General features: G+C 41.5%; 1 pseudogene; it reads right to left on the bottom strand.

Moving 5' to 3' along the window:
- Positions 1-2,500: 2,500 nt before the first annotated feature.
- Positions 2,501-3,843, bottom strand: LOC125777533 (uncharacterized; annotated as a pseudogene).
- Positions 3,844-15,189: the final 11,346 nt, after the last annotated feature.

Here is a 15,189-nt window from a genome sequence, read left to right as displayed (position 1 = left end):
GCAGCTAAAGCAGTGTGTTCTAATATTAGTGTGTTTTGTTTGGTTTTAGAGAATGGAAGAGAAAAATCATCATCAGCATCGTTTTTGGAAGAATCCATGTGCGACGCACCTACATTGTTGTCGTCTGTATGAGAGTCTGGCTGATCTGAATGGTCACGTGTTCTAGCTGATACTTTTCTGGTAAGTGTTGATGTTGAATGACGTTTTGAAAGCTTTTCTTTACGTTAATTTTTCTTTGTAATCTTTTTTGTTTCAGGTAGATCAACACTTCCAATGTGACCAATTCTTCTGGTTCTCTGGTCCAAGAGAAATGTTCATTGATAGGAACTTTCCTTTCATTTGGACAAGTGCAAGAAGAAAAATAAATGCATTTACAAGCAGCGATGTCAAATAATTTTCCGGCAGAAGAGACAAAGTCGTCTCTTTTAGAGCTCAAACCTATTTGGTTCATTAAAAATATTTGTTTAAGAGTCAGAAATTTCTTATGGTATGTGGTGAGCATTTGTACAACTCTGGTGTGAGAAACTATCGGAATAGATGACATTTTGAAAGTATTTTCAACCTTTTTTGCAACTATTTCTGTAACCTCTTTACTCCTAGGTTCAAAGTTGTCGCCTCGGAGTCGCCCTATACGAAATCTTTCAAACTGATAACACAAAAGAACATCCTGGTAAGTAGGTAACTGGGACTCAGAGAGATTGTACGGATATGTGCCAAACACAGGACATTTCTGTCTAAATTTAAATTTAGATACAGACATTTTGCGTTCTGTGTTCTGTTGAGAGAATATAAGTGATAGAACTCGGCGAAATCACCGACAAGAGTGAAGGAACTCGATGAAAAAATATTTGTGTGGAGACCTATCCGAACGTGATAGCACTCGGCGAAATCAGCGACAAGAGTGAAGGAACTCGATGAAAAAATATTTGTGTGGAGACCTATCCGAACGTGTCCTTTGGCGTAGGTGAATGAATGCGAGTGATAGTACTCGGCGAAATCAGCGACAAGAGTGAAGGAACTCGATGAAAAAATATTTGTGTGGAGACCTATCCGAACGTGTCCTTTGGCGTAGGTGAATGAATGCGAGTGATAGTACTCGGCGAAATCAACGTCAAGAAGTGTGGCCGCAAGCCGATTTTCACCTTGCGTTGGGGCGCGCCGCATTTTCGCTCGTATCTCGGGAACGGTTCGTCCTACGGCCATGATCACATATACCATTTCGGTAGCAAATGACGTGACAAATAACTTTTGTTTTATACATTTTGCCATGAGATGCGTAGTTCAGGCGCTAGGTAGACAATTTCACGATTTTAGGCGATTTTCAGAAATTTCAAGGCCGGAGTTGGGGTTGAAGATGCAATCCGATCTCAAAACAAAAAGTTGCGTTGGAATCAGGAAGTACTAAGGCAACTTTTCCGCACTATTAGAAATCCCGAATCGAAAAAAGTCCGGAATCGACCCACCCTACTGGTCATATGGCTATGCAGTGTCCCGAGTATAGGTGTAATATCTGTACTTGTATTTAACAAAGAGCGAATGAAGCAGTTGACAATTAATAACTTGTGCTGTTTGGTAGACACTGGATCAGACCATTAAAAGAGATACAGTATTTCAGATTGGAGGAATAGAGGTTAGAGCGATCAATTACCAGAAGTCGGCACTCACGTCGGAACCAGTTTTACAAATATACAAGCAGAATGCTAATACGCAGTTACATGTCGAGGCCTCGAAACATGGCTTTGGCGCAACAATTTTGCAGCAGCGTGACGAAAAGTGGCATCCTGTTTTCTATTGGAGGTAGAAGACTTCCCCACAAGAGGAAAATTTACACAGCTATTTCCTTGAAGTTACAGCAGCTTATTTAACGTCCAAGGCAGAACTATTATATTCCACATCTCGAAAAGAACGTTCAGCAGACTATCAAAAACTGTATAGAATGCATTATGTATAACCAGAAGCTGGGTAAGAAAGAGGATTTTCTACATTGCATCGATAAAGGTGATAGTCACCTATCTACGCTTCATATTGACCATTTGGGTACTTTAGATGCGATATCAAAGAGTTACAAATATATTTTTGCTGTCGTGGATGGTTTCGAAATATACTTGGATATATCCTACTAAAACTACAGAAACACTAGCAATATCGTTAATAATTGACAGCTGTATTCTATTTTATTTTGAAAAGTGACGATTTAGATAAAAAGTAAGTAATTTTAGTATTGCATTGCCTTCTAAACGAAAATTATTATCTTTGGTGGACTTTAAAGGATGAGTTGGAGCTGCTGGAAAAGTGGGAGGCATGTTCCCACGACCTCCGGCGTGCAAAGCCAAATGCTCATATATACAATAAGATTTCGCAGGAAATGGCACAAAAATACGCCGCGAAGAAAATTCACAGCAAAGTGAAAAACATGAAAAAAAATACAGGTGATTTTTTTCATTTTTTTCATTTCTTCTTTTAACACATTAATAACTCTACTTTCAGAGAGGAGAAAACCAAATTGGCCCTTTTATTTAATTTATTTTATTTATATATGTAAATACATGCATTTATAAATTTCATTTTTTTTAGAATTCAACATTAACCCAATTGTTGCCGCCGTCCGACCCATCATTATCACCTCCGTTGCCATCGCCATCATGTCCAATGCCATCACCATCATGTCCGCTGCCACCTTCGTTGCCATCACCATCACCATCATGTCCGATGCCGTCACCATCACCTTTATCTGCAACAAGAAAACGTAATTTTAGCGCCGAGTTGTTAAAGGTTTTAAATAAACAAACTGACATATTGGAAAGGGTTGCATATGAAACAAAGCACGCTTCGGAGGAAATACTATAATTCAGACTGTTCGACAGCACAGTAATTTGTCCGAAAGATTTTTAACCCTTATGGAGAAAATCGCAGAGAAACTTTAAGTTTAAAATAATTTTATCGTTTTTTCTAGTTTGAAATGTTTTGTTATCCAAAAAAAAAATGAAATTAAATAATTTTATCGTTTTCTTTTTCCATTCCTAAACCATTATTTAATGAAATGTTTTGTTATTTTCTAGTCTTAAAACATTATATAATGTAAAAAAATGAATTTAAATAAAAAATGATCTCTTTAAAAAATCAATGTTTGCAATTATGTGTACTAATATCTGGTTTCTGTTACTCTATACATCTATACTCACGAAAACTCAGAGCTATTGCATTTCTAATAGCCGATGCTGTTACATTATTTTTCCCAGCTCTTGTAGTGTGATGTGGTTCAATTTCTGTAATTATTTCTGCAGCATCTTGGATCCACGAAGAAGGAATTTCATCATTTTCAATTTTTAGAAAATTGTGCAAAATACAGCATGCATGTATAATAACGTTAGCGTTTTTTGGAGCTACCGGTAAACTTCTGCCAATTTTTCTAATTCGGGCAAAGCATTCTCTATAACTCTGAGGCATTTGGATAAACGATAGTTAAATGTCTATTGCTCCAAACCAATGCGGAAAACCAAGGTGTACAAAATCTTGTACATTTCGCTCTACTTCTTCTATGCTCGGGAAATAGGAATTGATGCAATCCGATAAATTTGTACACAAAGCTTTGCAAAAATCCACAACTATTTCCCCAACTGTGGTGCGTCCTACGCCAAATTAACTTGCTACAGTTCTGTATTCCGCTGAAGAACCTAACGCATACAACGCAATAGCCACTCTTTTCTGAAGTGGCATGTCGTTGTTGGACTTTCCGATTTCCTTAACCTTTTCACATACTTTGTGAAAAGCTTCTTTATTTACACGAAAGTTTTCTTTAAATCGGATCCATCTTTTTGACATCGTACTACCAAAAAGTGCCATTGCGGTCCTTAACATATATAAATGAGGGGTATAAAATATTAATATTCAATATACAATATATTAAACTTATAAATTTCCAGGCGCTTCTTTCCTTTATTTCTGAAGACGCCACTTTGGTACTAGTTTCCAGTATCGATTTTGTCAATTCATTCATCAATTTAATCTTTTGAAGCAGTTTTAATAGTAATGTATTTATACTTTTGTTTAACAAATTGTAGTTTTGCACCATCTGTGCGGCTAACAATCGCAATACTTGTCTTCTATTCATTTTTGTTTTATGAAATTGAAAATGGTATTAATACGTCAATCAGCTGTTCGCAAACTCGCATCGCTAGTGTATGTCACCTATAAATTTGAATCTGATTAAGTGCGCAGTTAATGAGGGTTAACGCTGTCGTCTGTCAAGGCTATAAGGGTACAGCTTATACTTTAAAAATGTTTAAAGAACTTTGTGAAAAGCATAAAGTAGAGCACGTCCATATTAGCGAAGATGCCACAAGTACAGCGCGCCATTAATTTTCACTTTCATGACTCAAAAAATTTACACCATTCGAAATTGTGTTCGGTGTGAAGATGCGCAACGAAACAGATAGCGAGTTGCTAAAGATACTGCAAGAAGAGGTACTAGAAGGTATGCAAGATGAACGAATGTCAAGAACCGATTCTTAATCGACTTCGACCACTGGAGATCGATTTCGAAAAATCGATTATTTTACGAGAAAACTCGATTTTCGAGTAGAATCGGAATCGAGTTTACCATCCCTACTGGCAGCTATCGGGGCACATATAAAACCTCCGCACAATAACCATCACAAAAAAAATGATTTTTTTTCCATGTAATTTATATGGCCTCTTTGAAGTTGGTCGCCTTGCCGTGGCGAAGGGGCTTAAGTAAGAATAAAGTGTGCATCCCAAAGGAAACGCACTCTAATCTTACGAACTAAGAGGGACACTTCATAATTTCCCACAATAGTGAAATGGATGAATAAACCCTAGGTTTTACGCTTATCTCCTATTGTGGAATTGTGAGGATACCCGAACCAACACCACCCCAAGCCAAGGTGTCGAGGTACCCGTGCCAAGGGCTGAATGGTCAGCGTGGGGTAAAAATAGCTGATCGCGAACGGTCCCCTCCGATGCCCGGGCGAGGTCGGAGGTATAAATCGCCTTCTCTCCGTATACCGGCTCTGCGGACGAGTGACCAACCCTTTCCGGATTACTCGTGGGACCAAAACATGAATGTAACAAACAACTTAACAACAACAACAACAACTACAACAACAACCATGACGACGACAACAGCGACGACTACGGACATGAATTATAGGAATCCGATCACGGAATCCGAAGAGGACGAATTGCTTGCCTCCAGCCAGGAGACAAGTAAGAGTACTACCGGACGTACCAACCAAAGTACACCGGTAGATACAGCAGACAAACCATCAAATTTAAGGGAGGAGGCGTCCACCTCCAAGGCTGCCATGAGCACCAACCAAAGTGCACTGGCGGCTAAAGGAGACAGCAGAAAGAAACGCAAAAAATCCCAGAATCAGCTGAGGAAAAACCGGGCAGTCTTCATACTAGGGAAGATAGCCAAAGATCAGGCAGCCGGTACCCCAGTTGATGAGGCTGAAACAAAGCGCCTCAAATCTATTGTAGAGGAATATGAGAGCTACCTGAAAAGGAAGCAATCACAACCTCAAGAAGAGAGCAAACGAGAGAGCACTTCTCAGAAGAGAAATCGCTCCACCACAGAAGTACCCGGAGCTCAGCCCAAAAAACTGAGGAGGAGTGAGGGTGAACACAGCAGCACAACAACGGCAAGGCATTTCTGCGATGTAGCCAGGGATAGCCTGCAGGTGGCCATAATAGATGGGCTCCGAGCACTATTCAGGAGAGATGGGTGGAGATAGATGTCAGATTGTCGAGTATGGTGCTAAGCTATGTACTCGACAATCCTGCGGGTCCCCACCCGGAGTTTGACTCCTCTGAGACCCTCAGGGGCTACAGGGTCATCAAGTGCGCGGACCAGGCCTCGCTGGATTTTCTGACGGGTAGTGTTGCTAAAATTAGCAACGCCTTTGTAGGCCTCCAATTGAGGCTTATACCCGCCAGGGATATTCCATAGAGGCCTCGGGCTCGCATTTGGTTACCCCCACTAGAGGAGCCAGGCGAAAAACTCCTGAGGTGCATTAAGCTGCAGAACAAATCTATACCTGGTATAGATGAGTGGCAGCTTATAAAGGAGGAAAACCCGAACAAATCAAGCAAGCCAAGTGGCCATTTGTGATGAGTCCATTGAGGCTCTGAAGAAGACTGACAACAAAATCAGCTTCGGAATACGCAAGGCAAGAATAAAAATCTTCCAAGGCGACAAAGCGGCTGACGAAGACGACACGGAAGAGGTCGACGACGCCAGCCAGTTGCTAAGGAATGTGGGCATTGAAGAACCCCGAGATGCCCAATAACAACAGCATAAGATGCGTACAGATTAACCTGCAGCACTCGAAGAGTGCTACAGCGAATCTGACAACCCTCGTGAACGAGGGGGGCATCGACATAAGCCTAATACAGGAGCCCTGGGTCAATGAAGACTCCATAAAAGGACTAAACAGCAGCAATTATAACCTGTTTTACATGCGGAACAGAGGTAAACCTAGGGCATGCATTCTTATCAATAAAAGTATAAATGCATTTCTTTGTCCTAATTACAGCACAGCAGATATCACAGTGGTGAAGGTGGAACAGAAGGAAAAGCCCTTCTTCTTGGTCTCGGCCTACTTGGCCCATGACGAAGATATACCACCGGCCCCGCTCACCAAGCTAGTAGAGGAGAACAAGAAGGATGATGTCCTAATAGGGTGTGATGCAAATGCAAGGCACACCGTATGGGGTAGCTCCAGTATAAACACCAGAGGTGAGTCACTCTTGCAGTATATTTTGAATAGTAATCTAAGTATTTGCAACAAGGGAGATAAGCCAACCTTTATTTTCCCAAGCTCGGATAGGTTCCCGGGGTGGGAGGAAGTTCTAGACCTCACGCTATCAACAGACACAGACAGTCTCGTTGTGGATAACTGGAGGGTGTCCGATGAGCCTTCCATGTCGGATCACTCCTGGATACTCTTCAGCATCCGCGAGAGGTACAGTCCGCCTCTCACATACCGGAACCCTAGAAGAACGGAATGGGGAAAATTTACCAGTATAGCAACAAAATGCCTCGAAAAGGGAGGCAATAAGAGTATCAGAAATACAGAGGAACTAGATTCAGAAGTAGAGAAGTTGGAAAAAATCCTAATCACAACTTTTAATAAATCTACTCCGCTAACAGTTTTGAAAAAGAGAAAGTCTCTTCCTTGGTGGAACAGTGAACTCAAGAATTTGAGAACACAACTAAGGAAAGCTTTCAATGAGAGTTTTAGAACTAAAATATGGCAGCCATATAAAGACCTTATGAAGGAATACAAAAAAGCAGTCAGGAAAGCTAAAAATGACTCATGGCGAGCTTTCTGCACATCGATTGAAAGTTGCAGAGAAGCCGCTAGGCTGAGTAAAATGCTATCCAAAGACCATATTAATACTGCCTACATTAGGGCGGAGGGAAGAGATTGGACCTCCTCGGCAAAAGAGTCTCTGGAGGTACTAATCACAACACACTTCCCCGGGAGTCAGCAAACACCTTCAACGAGGGTTCAACCGGAACCACCGGTGAACGCAGCTGACTATCGAAGCCAAATAGTAGACAAAAGTAAAATCAAATATGCCATAAATAGTTTTGCACCATTTAAAGCGGCAGGTCCTGACGGGATTATGCCCATAATGCTGCAGAAACTGGTAGAACCAATGGTTCTAAGGCTTGAAAATATATACAAAGCAAGCATTCAAGGATGGAGTCATGTGTAGAAGTTCACGCAAGTGAGGAAAGTTCTCTGATCGCCATTCACTTGGGAGTGGCCAGAAACGATTCTTTTACATATGACTCAAGCAGCTCACGACTTCCGGTCTTTGACCAAGTATCCTCTGGGTAGCCTAAGAACATCCGTTTGAAGGCGAGCTAAAGTGAGAAGGCGAAACATCCCCTGCATAGGGTTGTGCGCTGGGTTTGGGACCCGCCACGTAAAAAACACCCCCAATGAAAAGAAAAAAACAGCCTCGGACGAGAGACCCCCCTTTTGATGACGACCACGGCAAACGAAACAAGGACTATGATTTGAGGGCATGCACCTGGAATGTCCGGTCCCTTAATTGGGAAGGTGCCGCTGCCCAGCTGGTAGATGTCCTCGTAAAGATAAAGGCTGACATCACCGCCGTCCAAGAAATGCGATGGACGGGACAAGGACAGAGACTAGTAGGTCCTTGTGACATTTATTACAATAGCCATATAAAGGAGCGCAAGTTTGGTGTGGGATTCGTGGTGGGAGAGAGACTCCGTCGCCGAGTACTATCATTCACTCCGGTGAATGAACGTCTAGTCACAATCCGCATCAAAGCGAGGTTCTTCAACATATCGCTGATTTGCGCCCACGCCCCGACGGAAGAGAAGGACGATGTGACCAAAGATGCCTTTTATGAGTGCTTGGAGCGCACTTATGAGAGATGCCCCCGCCACGATGTTAAAATCGTGCTTGGCGACTTCAACGCCAGGGTGGGCAAAGAAGGTATCTTTGGCACTACGGTCGGTAAATCGAGAAGCTGCAATCACAACAGACAGCCGAAAGATTTTCTACTCGACTTGCACTCCGGCTCTCTGAGAGCACTCGTCAAAAACTCGGTATAAGAGAATTGTGGGACAGCACTTCAAACTCCTTACGTACAGCTGCAACCGAAACCATTGGTTTTCGGAAAGTGCAAAAGAACAGCTGGTACGACGAGGAGTGCCGTGTCGCAGCGGAGAGAAAACAGGCTGCCTACCTCGCAACGTTACGATCGACCACAACACGTGCGGGATGGGATAGATACCGAGAGTTGAAGAGGGAAGCGAGACGCATTTGCAGACAGAAGAAGAAAGAGGCCGAAATGCGTGAGTACAAACAGCTTGATAAGCTGGCCGACAGGGGTAATGCTCGAAAATTCTACGAAAAAATGCGGCGGCTTACAGAAGGTTTCAAGACCGGAGCATACTCTTGTAGAACCCCCAAAGGTGATCTAGTTACCGATGCCCAGAGCATACTTTTCTCCAGCCTGCTGAATGGCAGTGAACGCATAACACCAGGAGAAGGCGAACCCGATTCCCCAATCGATGACGATGGAGCAGACGTTCCATTACCCGGCCATGAAGAAGTTCGAATAGCAATTGCCCGCCTGAAGAACAACAAAGCGGCAGGGGCCGACGGTGCAAACACGGCGGCGAAGAGCTGATAAGGAGCATGCATCAGCTTCTTTGTAAAATATGGTCGGACGAAAGCATGCCCAACGATTGGAATCTAAGTGTGCTATGCCCAATCCATAAAAAAGGAGACCCCACAATCTGCGCCAACTACCGTGGGATTAGCCTCCTCAACATCGCATATAAGGTTCTATCGAGCGTATTGTGTGAAAGATTAAAGCCCACCGTCAACAAACTGATTGGACCTTATCAGTGTGGCTCCAGGTCAAGAAAATCTACAACTGATCAGACATTCACTATGCGCCAAATCTTGGAAAAGGCCCATGAAAAGAGGCTCGACACACACCACCTCTTAATCGAATACATAGCTGTTTTTGAAAGATTGAAAAGGAGCTGCCTTTATGTCGCTATGTCTGAATTTGGTATCCTCGTAAAACTAATTGGGCTGTGTAAATTGACTGACTATTTGAGCACTAACAAAAACTCCGTCAGGATCGGGAAAGACCTCACCGAGCCGTTCGATATCAAACGAGATTTCAGACTAGGCTACTCCCTATCGTCTACGGACTTTTTCAATCTACTGCTGGAGAAATTAATTAGAGCTGCAGAACTGAATCGAGCAGGTACAATCTTTTATAAGAGTGTACAGCTGCTGGCATATGCCGATGATATTGATATCAGCGGTCTCAACACCCGCGCCGTTAGTTCTGCTTTCTCCAGAATGAACATGGAAGCAAAACAAATGGGTCTGATAGTGAACGAGGGCAAGACTAAATATCTCCTGTCATCAAAAGAACAGTCATCGCACTCGCGTCTTGGCTCCCGTCACTGATGACAGTCATAACTTTGAAGTCGTAGATAATTTCGTCTATTTTGGAACCAGCGTTAACACCACCAACAATGTCAGCCTGGAAATCCAACGCAGGATTACTCTTGCCAACAGGTGCTACTTCGGACTGAGTAGGCAATTGAAAAGTAAAGTCCTCTCTCGACGAACAAAAGCCAAACTCTATAAGACGCTCATAATTCCCGTCCTGCTATATGGTGCAGAGGTTTGGACGATGACAACAACCGATGAGTCGACGTTGCGAGTTTTCGAGAGAAAAGTTCTGCGAAAGATTTATGGTCCTTTGCGCGTTGGCCACGGCGAATATCGCATTCGATGGAACGATGAGCTGTACGAGATATACGACGACATTGACATAGTTCAGCGAATTAAAAGACAGCGGCTACGCTGGCTAGGTCATGTTGTCCGGATGGATGAAAACACTCCAGCTCTGAAAGTGTTCGACGCAGTACCCGCCGCGGGAAGCAGAGGAAGAGGAAGACCTCCACTCCGTTGGAAGGACCAAGTGGAGAAGGACCTGGCCTCGCTTGGAATATCCAATTGGCGCCACGTAGCGAAGAGAAGAAACGACTGGCGCGCTGTTGTTGACTCGGCTATAATCGCGTAAGCGGTGTCTACGCCAGTAAAGAAGAAGAAGTTTTCAACTATCTTACATCCCAAGAAGTTGGAAAAGGAGTAAAGTTGTGTTTCTTCCGAAACCAGGCAGAAGAACGCACGAGAACGCCAAGGATTTTAGACCTATAAGCCTTACCTCATTTATGCTGAAGGTACTAGAAAGGCTGATAGATATACACGTAAGAACAATAATGGCAGAGAAGTTATCGAAGTCCCAACATGCGTACATAAAGGGCCGATCAACCGAAACCGCCCTTCACGAGGTGATAAGTGTGATTGAAAAATCACTGCACCACAAACAATACACCATGGCTGCTTTTCTAGACATAGAGGGCGCTTTCAATAACATAGAAGTAAATACGATAATTAATTCTCTGGCGCATGGGGGCATAGATGACACTGTGTGCAGATTAGTGATGAGCGATATTTCACTACCGGTGATTTTTTCACTGTGATTGAAAAATCGCAAATCGCAATTGCGATCACTTTTTATAAATAGCAGTTCGCTTCTATGAACTGCGATTGCGATCGCAGTTCGAAACTGTGATCGCAGTTCGAACCAGTGATTGCGATCGCAGTTCGAAACGTTCGAAACTGTGATCGCAGTTCGAACCTGTGAATTACGATCACAATAGCAAATAGCAGAAAAGTAACAACTTTCTTCAGGGTATTGTATATATCGTATATGCTATTTTTCGTCATAGCGGTTTGAAGTTTTGAGTGTAACGTTCTTATAATTTTTAATAATGGCAGGAAATGTATCAAGGAAAAGAAGTGAAGTGTGATGTTTGAAGTGGTAGATGAAATATAATCAAAATGGAATATTTTAATTTGTTTTAATAAAATTTTTAATTTTACTTATTGTTAAAACCAAATTTGAAAGCTTTTTGTGATGAAAACAAGAATTGTAACTAATTAATTTCAGAAAAAATTATGGAAAAAAAATTACGCGTTTTTAATATTTTCCCAAAGATTAGGAAACTCGCGTTAATTATTTGGTCTTGAAAATATTAAAAGCGGGTATACTAAACAAACAAATTATCAACCACACTAATGGTAATTCATTCTTAGAATTGTGTGAAACCATCATACCATCATTTAAATGAACTATGCAATACGCTATAAGTGTCAGGTAGCCGAACCACTCCAACATTTGCGGAAATGTAGTGAAAAGAAAGGCGGAAAAACTTGACTCGAGCTACAGGAGCCAAAAGAGAATTTGCCGCCAATAACGACAAAATGTTTCCGTCGTTCGCATGACAGTCGGGTCTACGTAAGTGGAACAGACCCGGACTTTTATTCGGCCAAACAGTGTCAAATTGGCAGAATCTGCCGCTACAACAACAACAACGACGTTCGAACGTCGACTTAGTTGCGATCGCAATAGCAATATAAAATCACAGTGATTTAAAAATAGCAATCACTGAAATCACAGTGATTTAAAAATCGCAATATCGCTCATCTCTAGTGCAGATGGATACTATCGATGCTTGAGAATAGGAAGATTATAGCTTCAAACGGCGCTGCAACACAAACAAGTTATGTGAGTAGAGGGACGCCTCAAGGGGGGGTCCTCTCTCCGCTTCTATGGGTTGTAGCGCTGAACGAAATACTCCTCCAATTAAACGGTGGAGGAGTGAAAGCAGTAGCGTATGCAGACGATATAGTGTTGTTGGTATCAGGTATGTTTCCTTCAACAGTCAGCGAGATTATGGAAAGAGCACTTCGTAGGTTAAACCTATGGGCTAAAAGCAATGGTCTAGGAGTTAACCCGAACAAAACAGAACTGATGCTATTCACTAGCAGAACCAAAATACCTCAGTTTCAACTTCCGGTACTAATCGGAACAAAACTCAACCTATCCCCCACATCTAAGTATTTGGGGGTGGAGATTGACGCCAAACTGTCCTGGAAAATAAATATAGAAAAAAGAATAAACAAAGCATACATGGCCTACTATACTTGTAAGAAAATTGTCAACAAGAATTGGGGCCTCAAACCAAGTATAATCATGTGGATGTACACGGCGGTCATAAGACCTATACTTACATATGGAGATCTGGTATGGTGGCCAGCGCTAAACAAACTGTACAACATTAGAAAATTAAATGGAATACAAAGAGCAGCATGTGCGGGTGTTACGGGCGCAATCAGGTCATGTCCGACTGATGCGCTCAATGTGATCCTGCATCAACTACCAATGGACATTTTTATTCAAAAAACAGCAGCTATTGCGGCGATAAGAATAAAAGAATTGGGAGGTTGGAATCAGCAGAACTACGGACATAGCGTAATCCTAAACAAACTCACTATTAATAAATCAGACTACATTCTCCCAAAGCTGGATTTCAATAGGCACTTCCAGGTGAGGATACCATCTAGACGAGAATGGAGAAGAGGTTCAATTGCAGAGGAGGGTACCACCTCAGTCTATACCGACGGGTCCAAAATGGACTGCGGAGTGGGCACGGGGGTATTCTCCGCTGATCTGGGCATATCTCTCTCTATACGTCTACCGAACTCGGCTAGCATCTTCCAAGCAGAAGTACTAGGCATAGAAAAAGCCTGCGAAGTTCTATTAGAAAACCACGGGAATATACATAAAGCAACTATATTTACGGATAGCCAGGCGGCCCTCCTGGCATTGTCTTCACCCATGACAAATTCCAGTATAGTTCACAACTGCAAGAGAGCGCTAAGCTCAATAAAAGACAAGCTCCAGCTAAACTTGATCTGGGTTCCCGGCCACAGGAACATTTTTGGTAACGAAAAAGCAGATGAGTTGGCAAAGGCAGGAGCTTTCCTCAATGAATCCGAGGCGGAGCTCATACCGAGCCCGCTAGGATCGATCAAAGGAGAGATCAATAGACAATTTCAACAAATTGCTAACAACAGGTGGAAAAACACTACAAAATGCGTCATAGCTAAACAATTATGGCCAACATACGACAGGAAAAGAACCAACGACCTATTAAATAGGTCAAGGAAAAGTATATACAGAATAACAGCTACCACAACAGGGCACTGGCCATTTGGGGAACATGCGTCCAAAATGGGCATGCCCTACAACGACATCTGCCGTGGCTGCGGAGTAGCAGGGAACAAGGAAACAATCTTCCACTTTCTCTGCGAATGCCCAGCTCTGGCACAGATCCGACACAAAACACTCGGAATCCACCAAGCACCAAACCTTGAATGGATTTCCACCAAAAGCATATCGGACATAAGTAGTTTCATCGAAACCTCAAAATGGTTTGAGAGAGAAGGTGGAACGTAACAGCAGATACAGGAGGTTCCACGAACAGTGTATCAAAATGGCACATCAGTGCTAATTGAGCCCGATAGGGCTGCACTCCTACCTACCTACCTATATGGAAAACAGAAAATTTGAAATAGGCACCTCTTAATATTAATATTAAGAGCTCACCTTTGAGTGACTTCTTTTTACGCATTTTCGAAAGTTTTGAGCCTGTTTTTCAGTTGAAAAAAAAGGTTGCCTCAGAATGACACACCCTAATATATATATATATATATATATATAATATAATAATAATATAAATTATATATACTTTATATCCGGAGCTTTGCGTGATATGAAACCGTTAGGTGACAAAAATATTTTGATCTGTACACTATTCTACATTACTTTTAAGTAGTAAAACGAGAACAACTTAAGGGATCTACTCAGTGTGATATTCGAGTAATCGTTTTTTTGTTGCATAGTATAATCTGTAATAAACATTTTCTTAAATTTAGAAATCGATATTAAAATTATTACGGTCGCTACTGCGTGTCTTGTAGAAAGAAAACAGAGTGGGGAACATAGCGACTTCAATCTTCTAACGCGTTTTATGAAAGTTTTTTTTCGTTTTTGAAATATATTTTGTCAAATTTCAATTTCCTACAGATTAATAATCTTTTTGAAATTTTTGTTTTAGATGAAAATTGCGATCACAATCGTGGACATCGACAGGACATTTCTTTTTACGTGTCATTTAAACAATTGTAATGGTGTATAATAGACCAAAAAATAAACATAAAAAAATAATTTTGTACTTATCACGAATGTATTTATTTATAAAAAAACTATACCGATTAGTTCATTTCAACATTAAAAAAAAAAAACTCGGAAATCTGCGGTTTTTCGGAGGATCACACTGAGACTATCTCTTAAAAAAATTGTCAAAATACAACGTTTTAAAGTAAAAATTGACTGTTACGAGTAGTTAACGCTTAACTATTTATGTACCTCGGCAAGCAAAATCTAAACATATACTAACACAAACGAACCGCGGTATGTTTTATACATATGCCATAAGCTAAAATTAGTGCCCACCTTTGCAAATATTCATTCCCTCTCAGCACGACTCGGAGATTCAACCCTATCAAAGAAAATATGTGCAAATCAGCACTGGTAAGTGCACAACAAAAGCCTTAAAAAACGTTTATAAAGAATTTAATAAAAAGTGCTTAAAAGGAAAGAAAGCAAAAATATAAAAAGATGGTAATTAAGATAAAAATATATATTTTCATACTTGAATACTCAAGAATGCAAAGT

This window comes from Bactrocera dorsalis, chromosome 1, assembly GCF_023373825.1.
Source record: "Bactrocera dorsalis isolate Fly_Bdor chromosome 1, ASM2337382v1, whole genome shotgun sequence".
Classification (NCBI taxonomy): Eukaryota; Metazoa; Arthropoda; class Insecta; order Diptera; family Tephritidae; genus Bactrocera; species Bactrocera dorsalis.
Note: the sequence above shows the minus strand (reverse complement) of the source record. Positions and strands in the feature narration are given on the sequence as shown.